This window comes from Excalfactoria chinensis, chromosome 17 (assembly GCF_039878825.1).
Source record: "Excalfactoria chinensis isolate bCotChi1 chromosome 17, bCotChi1.hap2, whole genome shotgun sequence".
NCBI classification, from domain to species: domain Eukaryota; kingdom Metazoa; phylum Chordata; class Aves; order Galliformes; family Phasianidae; genus Excalfactoria; species Excalfactoria chinensis.
This window is the reverse complement of record NC_092841.1, coordinates 838,834-855,411: the sequence shown is the minus strand read 5'-3', so window position 1 is coordinate 855,411 and position 16,578 is coordinate 838,834. Positions and strand designations below refer to the sequence as shown.

At 51.6% G+C, this 16,578-nt stretch overlaps 1 protein-coding gene across 4 annotated transcripts in view; it reads left to right on the top strand.

Annotated features, from left to right (window-relative positions):
* The window catches only part of MYOCD (myocardin), a 211,914-nt gene that overhangs the window by 43,162 nt on the left and 152,174 nt on the right, over positions 1 to 16,578 (top strand). The gene's annotated exons all lie outside the window — the stretch shown is intronic.

The following is a 16,578-nucleotide window of genomic DNA, read 5'->3' as shown; positions in this document are numbered from 1 at the left end:
CGGCTTAGTCCTGAGTGGGGACAGCCCTGTGCCTGCCCCGGCTCTCCTCTGGAGGCAGGGGGACCAAGCACAGGGTAATTGTGAGTCCTGCAACTTGGTGCTCATCAGCCAAGAGAGGTGGGGAGGTTGATTCTGCTTACATCAATTGGAGGCACTCGGAAAGAGTGCAGCTGTGATGCTCTGCCCGGTGCTCACCCATCACCAACCTATTGCACTAGCACCTGTCGTTTTCAGTAGTGCTGCTCAGGGGGGGTCACAGACAGCACACGTCCCATAGGGGCACCAGGAGGGAAACTGAGAGGAGCTGGAAAATGTTGGGTTTGTGGCCAGGACTCTAAAACAGAGTGAGATAAACCTGCAGAAGAGGCAGTTTGATGTGGGCTGCAGCTGTGGGCACTGAACTTACCCCTCTTTGTGGTCTCCACCAGTTTGACCTCAAAACTCACCATAGGGTTATAAGCATGAGGTCTCTCCTTCCATGGTCCTATGGGGCAGTGAGTCCTTTGTGATGCTGGAGAACTAGGGAACAGTCACAAGTCTGTGGAGGGTGCCAGAGGGCCATGCATGCTGCTTTGGGAGGGTGGAAAGCAGCTCGTTGGGCTGGTGGTACCAGTGTGTTGCTCACCACAGAAACACAGAGATGCGAACACACGTGCCATGTGCCCTGACCCAGGGGCACTGTCCCCATCCCAGTCCATACACCCACTGTCCAGGCTGGGTGACCATGACCATGACCCCTGACCATGTCATCTTTGTGCCTCAGTGACCACAGGAGGGCAGGGGTCTTGCTGAATCTGACTAGAACTTTGTCCATGGCATCAGCGACGTGGAGATTTCATTTAAAGAGATGATTTCGAGCAGCCCTTTGCAGGTGTGAAGCCAGATTTTTCCCAGATTAGACGTCATGTGTCAGGAGAAACTCAGTGAGAGACTATATATAAGGAGCTGGGGCTGAGATTGCTGATATCACACTATTTTCTCCCACCCTCAAAGCATATTTCTCTCCACCACTGGTCAGCCTTTCCAGAAGGTGCCTATGAGGACTGGCAGTGCAGGGTTTGTGCTTTGGGCCCACGTGGCCATTGAGGAGTGCTGTGTTCTTGTGGTGAACTCATGTGGAGTTTTGGGTTGAGCACTTTCCCTTGGATGCCATTTGGGAGGGCATGTAGGAAAGACTTGGTTTCCATGAAGGTTATTATAAGAAAAGTATCAAAAAGAATCAGTGATGTTTTCATGCTTTATACTTTATACAACAGCTGAAACATTAGAAGTGCTTCAATGCAAATCAGTCTGTTTTGTTAGGTAAATTTGTTGTATTATAACATTTGATTTTACTTCTATTCTCAGGGCATATCATTAGGCCTCAGATACTACATATCGTATGGCTACTTTTGATACAGTAATCTGACAATATGGAAGTCGGTTAGTTTTTCAAGTTTTGACCCAGGGGATGTCAATACTTTTCACACATTCACTTAATGAGAATCAGAAGGAAATTCTCAGTGTTGACATTTCCTGGAGGGTGGAAATTCGGTGTTCTCGTGCTCAGCTTCTTGCTGTTGGATTTATGGGTGCTCTGATTCGTTGGGCTGAGCCACAAACCCTCACTGTGAGCATCAGGGGAAGCCTTGAGCCGATGTGTGCTTCACTACGTGCGTGCACCGGGGCTCTTCCAGATGCTGCTGTGCTACAATCAAGATTACCTCTTAATTAGCTGTCTGTCCCACCAATAAAATGAGATTTATTTTGCTGTGAGAAACACCCAGCCTGGAGCTGGGGATGGGCAGATGTGTGCATGTGTGACTGGGGGAGCAAATCTCTACGGCTGTGAATGCATCACTATTCAAGTTATGTTGTGAAGGTGTGGCCAGCTCCTGACCAAGCAGCATGGCTTAGCTCCCAGATGAGGAGGGCAGAACTTGGCCTGTGTGTGTAGGAACCTGGAGGAATCAGTCCTGATTGCTGCAAACAGGTGAACACTTAAAGCTGGGGAAGAGGAGCTGTAACTGCCTGTGGCACTGCAGCTCAGAGCCCCACAGTGAGCTTAACTGGAGGGAAATGCAGGCTGGACAGCAGCAAAATCCCATATTCTGTGCCACAAGATCTATGGGAGCAGAGCGGCTCCCCAGGGGACGGAGCAAGTGCTCTATTGCTGGAGTAATTTAAAACTGCTTGGGAACAGGCTGCACAGGGAAACTGTGGGGCTGCGACTGTGTGAAAACCCAGTGAGCATGGAAAATCCATGTGTGCTGCAGAGGGACGTGCCTGGTGGGCAGTCTGAGTAGGAGCAGACAGGAGAGGGGCACAAGTCCCTGCTGAGCCCCAGGAGCACCCAGCGCCTTGTGCCGCCCTGGGGAGGGGACCAACCAGCCCCCTGCTGCCCTCCTGGCTGGATCCTGGCCTTTCCATGCCAGGGCAGAGCCTGGATGGGCTGGCCACGTGGCATTCAGCAGTGTGTGGGCTGCGCTGTGCCTCTGCAGGGATTTACAGCCTGCCGCCCGGCTCCTCTTTAAAGCCAGCATAACAAACAGTGTGGCCAGGAAGTTCTGGTGAGCTTACAGCTTGAGGGCCAGCCCAGGCACAGCAGGGGTGGTGGGATGGGGACAGCCAGCATCCCCACACACTGGAAGGGCCTTTTGCTCTCACCCCCGTGGTGAGGTGCAGGTGCTCTCGGAGGCATGGCAGTGCCCGGATGGGATTGGTTCTCACAGTAAGGCTTTGTGCCCCATTGCATGCTCCCTGAGGTCACATCCACAGCCGGGCACAGCCACTTCCTCGCCCCCGCAAGACAAGCCCTCTCTTAGGCCTGGCAGAGTTAAAAATAGAGCCTTGCTTATGGAAAGTTCACGCTGGATGAGAGACTTAGCAGGACACCGCTGCAGTCCTCATCTGAACGTAAATCAGTCACTGCGTTCCAGTGGGAGCAGGCAGGGGCAGAGCAAGACCCAGCACACAGCAAGTGGCCATCTGGGCACCTGCTCCATGCTCTGCTCCTGGCAGAAGAGCTGGGACTGGGTATGAGTGGCCCTGGCAGGTGAGACCCTGCACATACAATATGAAGAGTGGCCCAGCGCTGTGCTGCTGCTGCCCCAGCACCACAAGCAGGGCTGGTGTCCAGGGCTAGCAGCACAGCTAAGGTTGGGGACCCCTGCCTGGCACTGCGGTGGCTGGGGTGCAGCAGGAAAGGGGTTAATGTGGGCTCCGGTGTGCTGGAGGCGGGTGCTGCAGCCACTAACAAAGAATAGTAATGAATGGAAAAAGTGAAGTGTTTTTTCCCTAAAGCAAACAGCTCGGTCAGATTAGAAGCTCGGAGTGCGCTTTACCCAACTATTAATACATTCCTCGCTCATCTCAAACTAAACAGCCGCACTGAGCTCCAAGTTCATAAAAACAGCATCAAATCCATGAGAGCACAGTACATTTATAGTGTCAGCCAGTAAAACTGCCTGCTGGAGGTGATGGTGCTCTGGCTGCCTGCCTGCTGGGAGGGACGGGCCGGGCTAAACAGGAGGAAGGCCAGCGGATCCCTGCCCTCCTTAGCAGGGGCTTCTGGTGGGCACAGGGAGCCCAGAGTCACTGTGTATGGGGCAGATTGGGGCTGTCAGAGCCCAGGTTTGTATCCTGGATGCCAGGCTGTGCTCTAGGAGTGTGCCATGATCCTTGCTCTGGGCAGCAAGATGTGGGCAGGCTCCCAGTGCCGAGCAGAGAGTTGGTGAGGACCTGCACGGGCAAAGGGACATCTGTGCTCAGCTGCCCATGCTTGCAAGTGCAGAAGCAGACAGCTGCCTGCCAGATCCCTGCAGCTGTGTGAGTCAGCTGCAGCACATGCCGTGGGCCAGCTGCACCCCGTGCCTGCCATGGAGCACAAGGAGCAAGGCATGGTGGGGGCAGCACCCCTATTGTGTGGTGCAAGCAAAGGGAAGGGGCTGTAATGCTGATGGGGCATTGGCTTGCCCTTGGGCTAAGCAGGACATGCAGTTTGAGCCAGGTGCACTAAGCACCTCTGGTCTCAGTGCCACCTATGTGAAGGCAGAGGTCTCTCTTGGAACTGAAGATCTGCAGAGAGAGGGTGCAGAGACTTTCTGCATTTGGTGACGGAGCCACAGAGTCCTAGAAACTGAGATGTGATATTGCTGCTCAGGGCATCTTTCCTTTGGGCTCATCTGTGTCCAGTCCATTATCTCTTCAGCTCTTTTGGTCTGGGGTTTTTTAAGGTGACGCAGCTGGGGCGGATGCTTGGGTGGGCTTTGCCTGGGGGCCAGAGCTATGCAGAGTGAGCCAGGGACAAAGTGTGCAGGAGCCCAGGGATCCCAGGAGCTCCTTTTTCCCATGGCTTTGTGGTACTTAAAGTGTGTACAGGCTGTGCTGTGTCCCACTGTGCTCCACTCTCCAGGGCAGAGCCGTGACCCTGTGACAGCAGCAGGCTTTCATGCCAAGGTGATTCCCAGTCCACGTCCGTTTTGCAGAACATCTCTGCTGGGTGCTGCCCCAAATGACAGAGGTGCAAAGTGCTGTTTTGAAGGCTGCTCTTAGTCCTATTTTTACCTTGTCCAAAGTCTGGGAAAACTGAAGCATTTTTCAAAGAGCAAAATGGTCAGAAAGCAAAGCCATCACATAAGGGACAAGATGCTTCATTCCAGCAGGGCTGGGCCTTCCACATCCATTTTGCACCCAGCTTCTAAGCAGGGTCCAGGTCCACATGTATCTCTGCAGAGGCGCCGGACTTTTGGGCTGGATTTGGGCAGGTCCCCCTCTGGCAGGGGACATCTGCCTTTTCTGGCTGCTGCACATCTACTGCTGGGGCGCCCGTTTGGAAAATCACCCTCCTGCTTGCTAACGGGCTGTGTTAGGGGACAAATGAGTCTTCTTTCATGACAATTCTGTATACATTTTCTGAGCAATAACAGTGCTGCCACCTCACCCTGCCAGGGACCAGACCCACGCTTGGGATGTTTCTTTGCAAAGCTCTTTATGCACCGTACCTGCTGCGAGCTGCAAAGGCCCTGCAGAATGTGCCGGCACACAGGGCTCGCTTCAGAAACCATTGCTTATTAAATCATCTGGGTGGCAGAGGAAGGAGCTGATCAGCGATGAACTGATAGAGCGTGGCCCTGGGAGCCGGCTGACCTCAAGGTCACAGTCTGCCCCTTGTTTTGTCTTTCCCACACAGTGCAAAAAAGAGTGAGTCCAAAGCGATGCTATATATACGGCTTGTTGCACCATTCATCCGGGCAGCACGAAGCCCGGCTTTGTACTGATCTGTCTGGCATTAGAGGATCGAAAGGTTATGTTATTGGTACATTTCTGCACATCCACGCCATGAGTCATCATTTCCAGGAAGCCAAATACTTACTTAAAGAGCTGTGATGCAAACTGTGTTTCCCAAATATTTTATTTCTAATTACAACAACCCGCACTGGATGTTGAAGCCGGGCACACAGTTTATGAACAGCTGAGCTACAGCATGAGGCTGAGGTAATGGTTCAGAGCTGCCTCCGAGTTCAGCCTGATTTATGGACAAAGTAATTTTGTTATGAAAAATAAGTGTATAAAGTACTTGGATGCAACAGTAAAACCATAAACAGCGCACTTTGCCTTCTGCATAAAAGAGAGAAACGCAAGAATGTATCAGAGCAGGGAACAGGCTGAGCCGTGCCTGCTAATAGTTCATTTCGAGATATTATTTCTCTTGTTTTCATGTCGCTGATTACAATTATTATTGACAAGGGTGAAATAGTTTCCAGCCAGGTGTGCTTTGAAACTTCCGTGGCATCCTGGCCTTCAACACCAAGCCACCGATTTCATTCCTTCAGAGTCATAGGAGGAAAACCACAACCAAAACCCAAACCCAAAGACCACCCAGCCAGAGATAAAGGGGGGAGAATTCTGCCTCAAACATGAAGTTGCAGGGAAGTGGGAACCATTTTGGGAAGGCACAACTTATCCAGATCGGAAGAGCAGGATGCTCAGCTGGATTCCTCACTCCTGAGGCAATGGGTGCCCTTGAGGATGTATGGGCAGGGAGGGAGTTGGGGCAGGAGCTGCTCCAGCTGGGCAGGCACCCACAGGGAGCAGCGGGGGGAGTTGTGTGCAATGATGCCTGAATTGGAAATGCACCTCTGCAGATGGGGTGCTCGAGGGAGATGGAGCACTTGTAGCTGAGACTTTCCAGTCCATGTGCCAAGGGGGTTAGATCTAGGACCTCTTCCAAAAGCTTCGTCCATAATTCAGAGCTGGAAAGGCCTGAAGTTTGCTTTTCTCTAGGTTAGAGCTCACGGCATGATGTTGCTCTCCCAGCAGCAGTAAGAGCAGGACACCCTGCCTTTCATCAGCCTGTGCACTGTGTGCTGAGCAGCAGTCCAACTTCCCGGCTCAGCCTGCAGGGTTGGAGGCATTGGGGATCCCTGTCCCTGCTCAGATCACCTGTATGCTGATCAGACAACAGGGTTTGAGTGTTGAGCTGCAGCCACTCATCCTGTGTCTACATGCATCTCTAAGCACAGCTCTGGCATGGGCAGGGCTGTCCCAGGCAGTTTAGGGATGAGCATGGGCAAGGTCTGCTTCCATGCAGGAGCATCCCATCAGTGTCACTGGCCATGCCCCGTCCCTGTCCCCACTGCCTGTGTGCACAGGTGGGCAGCAGGACCTCTGGTTACGGCTGGGCTGAGCTGCAGCCAGTGTGAAGAGCAGGTAGCAGCAGAGAGCTGCACAGCTGTGTCCCCCACCAGGTGGGGGTCCCCACACCGCTGCTCCGCATTCCCATGGAGCCAGCTCTGTGATTCGGCAGCCCGGCATTTCTCAGAGCAGAAGGAGATGAATGAGGGGGTGGATACACTTCTTTCGTCTCCCTGGGATCCCCCGCGGTATCTATTCTAAGGTTGGCTGTATCCGGCTCTGGGAATGAGCTGTGCTGCTGCCTCTCGGGCTGCCGGCACTCCCTGGGGATGCCGGGCCTGCAGTTGCGCTCTTCCTGGGTTGTGTGGCCATCATCCCTGACAGGGGGATGCCACTGGGGCTTGGCTCCAGCAGAACGTAAGGCAGTCCAAGCCAGGGCATTTCTGAGATGGGGAATTTCCTCCGTTCTCTCACACAGTGTTTGGGGTCAGAGGAGCTCAGCAGGGCTGCCCAGGCTCCAGCTCTGGCAATGATGGAGCTGTAGGCTCTGTGACCTCGTTGGGCTCAAATCAAAGCAAGTGTCCCGCAAAGAGCCGGCTCCTTCTAGGACTGTGAGTGGGAAGAAGAGTAAAAGAAACAACGGAGTCTGCCTCAAAGTTCAATTTTAAGAATGGGAATGAGATAAAAATACAAAAGTTGTTAAAAAGGAATTCAAAAGAAAAGATAAATGGGTAAAACATTTACAGGAGGCATAAAAGCTGTTTAAAGACAAAGTATTAGAGGCTCAGGATAAATATACACAACCGATCTAGAATGTGCTCAGATATCCAGAAAGAAAAAAACAGACCTGTCATGCCTTGGTAGGGAAAGAGATTGTAAGAAGAAAAGAGATATTCATCAAAATTGAAGTAATTTCCAAAGAAGGAAGATAGAATGCATGTGAAGTATGTCCGCTGGATGTGACACCCGGCCCAAGGACAGGCCAAACATATTTTTAGGAAAAACTCGCTAAAAGCCACTAATAAAACATTTCTCAGGGCATAAATATTAGGAAGCTCATCAGAAAGTGGAAAGGCCTGGTCTTGTTTTCCAATGCAGGCTCTAGTCTGCATAGGAAAAGACTGAAGGCAGCTGATGCTGGGGGTTATTATACAGTATGAATTAGCAGCAATGTGTGTAAAGGTGGCATAATGAGGACCAGCCCACGTGGCTGTGGGGAAGGGCTGTCATGCTTTATCAGCATACTGATATCCTCATAGAAGCCAGCAGCCCTCTTTTTAATATCTGCCTCTCTTTTTAATATCTGTCCAGTTCAAAGATGGGAAAAAAAGACAGGAATAACTGGTTTCCAGTGTGGAGGGAGGTCAGCCCAGAGATCCACTCTGAAAGGAGAAGGCTGGGTGAGGCTGAGCACTGAAGCAACTGGACTCATTAGGAGGATGAGGTGTTCCTGGCTGTGACTCACCGTGTGCCCATGGCACCCTCAGCTCCGCTCTCCCCTCTGGCTGTCACCCTGCTGGCCCTGCAGAGCTGGGAGGGGACCTGAGAAAAGCTGTGCTGTGCTGGAGAGGTGCTGAGGAGGGCACAGTGAGTGGCACAGTGAGTGGCCAGGGCTGTGCCCACCCTGGGCTGAGGCCAGGTGATGTGGGTGCCTGGTGTGACCCCGCTGTTACATGCAAACAGTTAATGAATTGCTATTAGCCTGGATTCAAACTGGAAAATCTTCTGTCACATCCGAGCCCAAACTGGAACAGAATGAAAAATATGCAGTGGTTTGACTCCCTGCTAATTGAGCGCTGGGCTCTGAGCTAGCAATTACCACCAGGGAAAGAAATCTGGGGTTCTTGGGCTAGGTCACGGAAAACATCAGCTCAGTGGGGGGCAAGAAAGGGAATCAGATGTTGGGAATGATTAAGGTTGGAAGTGGGAACTAAAGAGGAGATGTAGCTCTGCTGTGGTGAGTCCACAGCAACTCCAAGCTGACCAGTTTATCTATTTCTGTCTTCTCTTTTTTTCTTGGTTTGGAAAACCAGAACAGGGTGGCCAGCATGAGCACAGGAATGCAATGCTGCCCATAGGAACCATGAAGGGGATGAGGGCTCTTCCTCTTGGGTGGGAGGAGGACGATAGTGGAGGTGCACAGCAGTCTGAAGAAGGTGCTTAGGGGACAATCTGTCACTGCTTCTTTCTGCTCAGAAACAAGGAGGCCCTCCATGAAATTGTCAGGTAGCAGATTTAAAACAAACAAAAGGAAGTACTTTTTCACACAACTCATAATTCATTGTGAAACTCATTACCAGGGGATAGTGTAAGGCCAAAAGCATAACCGACTTCAAAAAGCAATTACATTCAGGAAGGAAAACCATTGGGACTGATAAACAGTAAAGGCCAGATAACCTTTCAGTCAGCAGGTTGAGGCTGGGAAGTGCACAGAGAAGTCGCACAGCAGAGATGCACAGTGTTTTATGTACCTCTCCAGCACATGTAACTGGTCACCAGTGCAGAGAGCACGCTGGTACTGGGGACATGGGGCTGTACAGCAGTTGCACGCTCTCTTTCAGGCTCTTTGTTCCTCTCCTATTGAAAGCTGTCCTCGCTTTCTTGACTCTCAGCCTGAGGGAAATTAATTTCTGTCTTCTCCTTCAGCTTTGGTCTTTAAACATCCCAAAGATAGCCATCCCCATCAGAGAGAAATGAGCCTCTCCAATGCATGATTCATTTGATGGGGTGTAGACATGCCCATGCCCCAGCAATGTGCAGAGGAGCTGGAAAACCTCATCTTGCCAAGGTTTTGCCTGACCTTTTGTTCTGCACAAACAGGATCTGCTCGGGGCTTTAATTACCAGCCTGTTCTCCGTTAGGTGTACAGGAACCATCCTCTCTCCTTAGCAACAGATAGATGAGGCCAAAACACAGAACCAGTAATTCACTGGCCGGTTGGATGCAGGTCTCAGTTACTCTGTGGTTGAGAAAGAAAGAGATTCATCCCCAGACAGACCCATCTGGCCTATCAGGGCCTAAAGATGAGATGAATCTCACCTGGATGTGTCCCCTAATTGTCATCAGAATGAGCACAGGGGGCACTGAGCTGATGCTGCTCCTCAGGGAGCTGTGCCGTGCCAAGGTCTGCCCCTGCCAGGGTCACCAGTGCTTCCATTGCTCAGGCATGGGGGTATGGATGTTGTAGGGGAGCCGGGGATCCCTTCACACACACAAATATCCATGCACACCCCTCTGCAAGGCTTCTCGAGCTGCAAATGCTGATGGGCAATGGGTGCTGTGGCAGAACCAGCCCCGGGGGCTGTCATGAAAGCCATGATCACACGTGGCTGTTGCAAACAGACCCAGTCAGCTGCAGATCTACAGTAACCAACACAGACGTCTTCCAAGTACATTCAGTTCGCTGCCCTGCTTCCCATCCACCCCCACGTTGGCGAGTATGTAAATAGAGGATATTCTTAGCAGGGAGGATTCCCAAGAAAATGCCATGTCTCCTTGATGCAAGCAAGGATTTAACACACTGCCATGGGGAAGCACTGCGGTCTTCCTAGTGACAGGAGTCAGAGCCTCCGCAGTGTTGGGGTGAGGGCTGGGGAACGGCTCCGCTCAGCTCCGCGTTGGCGGAACCAAAAGGTCTGCAGCTGTTATGGAGGTGGATGAGCACTGCAGTCCAAAGACCCGCTTGAGCTGGAGAGAGGTGTCTGTCCTGCCCGGGGTGTGCTGACAGCACTTCTTGCTTCTGTCTGTCTTCAGTGCTGCTTCTGGACCCTCAGTTCCCCCCTCTGTGGGGGCAGGAGATGCTCCATGTGCCCACCCAGGGGATCTGGGCTTGGCCGGGGCTGCTGACCCCACCGCCGTGTCCCACCTCAGCTAAGGGCCCTGCCAGACTGTTTGCAATATATGGTTTCACACAGCTCCGTGTGTGCTGCTTTTCAACATCCTACGTCATGTTTAGTCACATTTAATAACAATAAAAGTCTCCTTTGCAGCCGCATTCTGGAAAATGGGGCTGATTTTACTAAAAACAATGAATGTGAATAGTTCATGGTCTTCTCGCATTACCCAGAGATTTATCACATCTCTTGCATAATTTAATCTCTACATCTGTGGGACACAAATGTTTTACATTTCTTACATTTATGGGCAGACATCGAAAACATCTGTGCAGACCCAATGCACAAAAACATCTGGAAGACATCTCTGCCTTTTTATGACATACGTCTCCTGATCTTTTGTCTGGAACAAGTGTGCTGCTATCAGTAGTAGCTTTATATGCCGGTTACTGGGCTTCCCGGTTGGGCTTTGACAGGCACAGGGGAAAATGTGATCAGCTCTGAATTTCAGCCCATTTCTGCAGTGAATTTCAGCAAGTGGGGAAGCAATTCAGGGAGCTTCCCACCCACCCACGCTGTGAGAATTTGGACCAGGATGGGAGCAAGGCAGCCAGGGTTTGCTACTAAGCTTGTGGACAAGGCTGTTTCCTGAAGGTTCAGGGTGTGCTGAGCTGCTGCTGTTGTTTCTCTGGAGGCTGGTGCAGCAAAAGGGTTGAGGCAGGAAACTTTCATCTGCAGGCTCTGAAATGGGAGGTGGCTTGGTGGGAGTTTCAGTCATGGCAGAGGCTAGCCCCCCATAAGTACTTAAGGGCCCATGTGCCACCTAATGCAGACCATTCTTGCTGCTACAGTTCATATCTCAGCCCTTCAGAGTGAGATGGGCGCTTCCCACAGGCAGGGGAAGGGAATCACAGCATGTGAAGGTCTTGGCTTCCCTTCGCTTTGCTCCTCCTGTACATTCCTGGTGCTGGGTTTGAGCCATGATGGCTGCATCCCAGTGGGACCAGGGTCAGGGTTCAGCCTTGGGCAGGCAGCACGGGGCTCACCATTGTCCAGACTGCGCCCAGCTGCAGTCCTGCCACCAGCCCCGCCACCCTTCCCAGCCTCTTTTGTGATGGAGAGAGTGTAGACATTGGTCCTGGAGAATTCCAGCCCTGCCAGTTAAGCATTAAGACTAACAATAGGCTGTGGGTTATTTTTTTGTTTTGCTTTGCTTTTTGTTGTTGTTTAACAGCACAGATTTAGATGTTGTGAGCTATGGATGTGCCATGGCTACTGCTTCTTGCCTTCGATGTTTGGCTGGGAACCTGCTGTGGTGGATCTAGAGAAGCTGATGAGATGCTCTGTGATACTGAGATGAAAGTGATAACATGGGCGATGGGCTGCGTGGGATGGAGCAGAAAGAGTCCTTAGAAGTGTAGCATGGAGATGATGTGAGCAACTAGAGAGTGCAAAAACATTGTCAGATGGGAGCGAGAGCTGGGAATCAGCCTGGGAGAGGAGCAAAACCAGTAGGGATACGAGGAGAAAGGCGACGTGCTCAGAGCAGCAGGCTGGGGAATTATCGTGGCAAGCACAAACAGCTGCTGGCAGTTATCACCTCACGTGTGTTTAATGTAAAAACTGGCTTAAGCAGAGCTGGAAGCGTGGTGGAAACCAAATGATGAAACTCTCTGCAACTCTGTGCTCTGGGTCACGCATGTCAGATGTGCTCCTTGGAGAATGCCTGAGTGTCTCTATCAGCACCAGCCCTGTGTGCTCCAGACAGAAGTGGGATGGCGGTGAGCATGGGCACTTGGGGTTGTGCAGGACAGGCTTGTGGTGAACCAGCCTCCTCCTGCCTGCTCACAGACCTGGCTGGGGTAAGCAAGCCCAGCTTTTTGCAGTCAGACACCAAATACCCTTCCTGCAGCTCCTACCTGGTTCAGGAGGGAGTCTTGGTCCCGTGCCATGGTGTCTGCCCCACAGTGGTGCACAGAGCTTGGGGCACACTCCCACTTCTACCCCTCAGGAAGGCAGGGATACATGAAGCCCATGCAACCAGCCACCACCTTCCTTGGAGTTTCTCAAGGGCAGCATAGGCTGCTTGGAGGGGTTCCTTGTAGCTCACAAACCTGGACGTGAGGGCACTAGTCCCTCTTCAACATCCATGGAGAGCTCAGGCATCCTCCAGCTCCAGGCACCAGCCCCTAAGGCAGCCCATACTTCACCTCCTAGCATGGCCCTGCCTTCAGCAGATATGTTCCTTAGAGCTGGTGCCCAGGCAGGGACATGGTGATGACTGGGGCTGATGGTCCACCTGGAGTCACTGGGGACTTGGAACAGGAGAGGTGCCAGCCACTCCTTCTGCCTTATGAGAGCCATTGTAGCCACAGTGATGATTTGTAAGCAGGCCAGGACCCCCCTCTCATCCCCAAGTTTGCTGGGTTTGTTTGGAAATTCCTGTGTGAGTTTTACTGCTGGCTCACAGTAGAGGACAGCAGTCGGCTCCTCCAGCCCTCCCACAGCCCTGAGGTGAGAGCACAGAAGCCTCAGCACTGGCAATGGCATCCCAAGGACCTGCTGTAGGCTGCCTGCAGCCATGGATCCCTCCAGGGGATGGAGGCAGCCACTGGGGGTCTGCTGGGCCCAAGCAGAGCACAGTGTGGTGGTGGTGGTGACTGAGGGTGCTTCTACTGTGTGCAGAAGGGCTGGTGGCTCAGGAGATGAATGAGAATTCTGTTTTGCTCCAATTAAAAAGCCAGCATAGTGTTTTTCTCTGCTCTGTCCCCACCTCCGGCTACTTTCATGATGCTCACGTCAGAACAGAAGAAAAAACACGTTTCAGAAGATCTGAGATGTTCTGCATGAAGCTTTGGCTTCTTTTTCATTTAAAAATAAATAAAATACATAAATAAAATGCAGCAACCTGGATCTTTAAACAACGTGTCACCGTGAGAGGAAAACCTGGACAGGTTTGGCATAGAAGTATATACCAATGTGCTTTCAAAATCTTCAAGTTTATGCCTTTCACATTCTTAACAGGCAAAATCAAGAAGCTGGGAGGTTGGTGTAGGTTTAGATTTTGACAAATCTGTGTTTTCTGTTGCCAAAATACTTTTTCTCAAATTCTGTGAATAAATGCTCAAAATTTCCCTATTGCCTGGGCAGTTTCATTTTCCTGCAGTCCCATAGAAAGTGGGATTACATGAGCAGATGTTATTTTTCCACAGGACGTGATGTGTAAACTCTGAATTTTGGAGATCTATCATTTGATCAGATGGAGCCGGATTTTCCCAGAGATACCTGGTTGTGAGCCCTCACTCTGAAGCCAGAAAGTTCCATCTTCTGCATAGTGGCTTTGAGGAGCTTTTTATCATGGAGAAAAACAACATTTTTTCCCAAATCCTGTTGTGAGGAATAGCTGACCTCTTTAAGCTGAATGCTTGCAAAACCTTCTCCTGGAAGCAGACATGCTGGCAGTCACAGCTGGGGCTTGGCAAAGGTTAAGCCACAAGAGGTTCACAGCAGAGAATCCATCAGCATTACCTGTCTGTGTTAATCACAGACCCTCTGTTTTCCACGGTTTTTCATAAGACTTATGAATTCCAGGATGAAAATAAGAAGTGGGCATGGTAGTTTCTTCCATCTTCTTCCATGAGTAGGAGGATATACAGAGAGAAGTGTATTAAATGGAGAGGAAGTTTTTCCTATTATCCAAACTGGATGTCCCGTGGCAGAACTTGTGGCCATCATTTCATGTCCTGTCACCATTACCTGGGAGCATAAGCTGACCCCCATCTCACCACAAGCTCCTGTAGGAGCCATGGAGAGCCATGAGGTCTGCCCTGTGCCTCCTTATCTCCAGACTGACCCATCCCAGCTCCCATCAAATTTGTGCTCCAGCTCCATTGCCCTTCTCTGGATACGCTGCAGGGTCTCCAAGTCTTTCTTGCAGTGAGCAGCTCAACATTGAACAAAGCACTCGAGGTGCTCATTCACCAGTGCTGAGTACAGGGGACAGTCACCTCCTGCTCTGCTGGCTGCTCTATTGCTGACACAAGCCAGGATGCCACTGGCCTTCTTGGCCACCTGAGCACACAACTGGCTCATATTCCATTGAGCACTGACCAACACTCCCAGATCCTTTTCCACCATACAATCTTCTGGATGCTCTGTCCCAACCAGTAGTGTTATCTAGGGTTGTTGTGCCAAAAGGGCAGCACCCAGCACTTGGTCCTGTTGAGCTTCATCCCACTGGCCTCAGTGAAGTGATCCAGCCTCTTGGAACAGGCTGCTCAGGGAGGTGGTGGAGTCACTGTCCCTCGAGTTGTTGTAGAAGCATTAAGATGTTGTACTTAAGAACATGGTTTATTGGGAAGTATTGTGGTAGGAGGACAGTCGGACTAGATGACCACAGATATCTTTTCCAACCTTAATGATTATAAAATTCTAATTGTTGTAATTTCAAGGCTTATTGTAGGATCTAGGCCAAGGTGGTGAATGCAGTGGTTGAGACCCAGAACAGCAGTGGTGCTGCTAGTGGGGAGGCTGTTGCTGGGGTCATCTTCTCGCCATGGGACTTTTGACCCTTGCAGTCACTGTGCATTGTTGATTTTGAAGATCTGACCCACGGTCATAGCAGGAGAGCTGACTTGTCCATGTCCTTCCCCATCTGGGCCAGTGCCCACAGGCTGGAGCAGAGCCCAGGGCTTGGGAAAGAAGCGATGGCTATCTGGCTTCTGATTCATGGCTTTGAGATGACAAAAATTTGCAGTCAAAATGCAGCCAGCTCCCAGGAATGGCCTCCAAACTCGCAGGGTGGCTGATCAAGGCCCATGCAGATTGCATGGTGAAAGTGAGATGGTCCTCTGCCCTGTAGAGCCCTGTGAGGACCATGAGGTTGGAGACATGCCTGTCTTTGCTTCCTGGGAAGCTGGGGCCTCCATGGCTTTTGGGTCTGGAGGGACAAGGGGGCTCAGAAGTGGGACTTGGCAAGGAAGGTCTGCAGAAGGAGAGCTCCCTGGAGGCAGCCATCACTCCCCCCAGACACAATACTGCACTGCTTCCAAGTACATTTTTTCTGAGGCAGCATTAGATAATCAGTGGGAATGTTAATCACCAAAGTGAGCAACAAGCCGGACCAGAATTTCTCTGCAGGACACGTGCAGCTCTTGTGTCCTCACCAGGGACAAGAAAGGGGTGGTGGAAGAGGTCAGTGCTCCCAGGCCGCCTGAGTGGCTTAATCCATTTTGAAAGAGTGTGGAAGTGACCAGAGATGTGGTGGATGCTGTATCTTTGAAGACATTCAAGGTCAGGCTGGACCAGGCTCTGAGCACCTGATGGAGCTGTGTGTGTCTCTGCTCATTGCAGGGGGTTGCAGGAGATAAACTTAAGGGTCCCTTCCAACTCAAACCATTGCATGATTCTGTGAAAATCACTTTTGTGTGTGGTGCTACCTCGCTTTGCTTTTGGGAATGACAATTCTCCTGCAGCATCTGTGCACAGAAAAAGGCTGCTGTGTCCTGTTTCCTTAGCAGTGCTGCATCTCACAGCTTTGGAGAATTCTGTGCCCCCAGCATCTCCAGGCTGCCCTGTGCCCCTGGGCTGATGCAGGGAGGAAAGTCCTCAGCTGGAGAAGAGAAGGACAGAGGGTCTCCTTTGTTGAGCACTTGCCATCTCAGCAAGAGAAAAACTTTCTCTTCCCAGGTGCAGAGGACCAGAGGGGTTAGGTCTCCTACCACAATGGTCCCCGTCCCCAGCATGATTTTAGGTAGGGCCACTCTTTATTGTGAATCCCCAAAAGCTTGTGCACTGCCGGTCACCCAGAAGAATGTTGGCTCCTCTGCCGAAGCTGTGGCCGCTCATCTCCTTCTCTCACCAGGGGATGAGCAGTGCCTGACCCCAAGCTGCGGGGACACGAGCCCTCCACGTGCATGAGAGATGAGTCAGGGCCCATGCACACAGCAGGGGCAGCAGGGGGAGATGCTTCCAGCACAGCAGGAGCACGTGGCAAGCAGCAGGGAACAGTGATGAGTGCCAGTGGCACCCCAGGCTGCAGGATGCTTCTCCCACAGGGACATTTCTCCTTGCCTGGTGGTGCCAGCAGCTGGGGCTGGGCCAGCCGGTGCTCGGAGCACAGTGGCAGAAG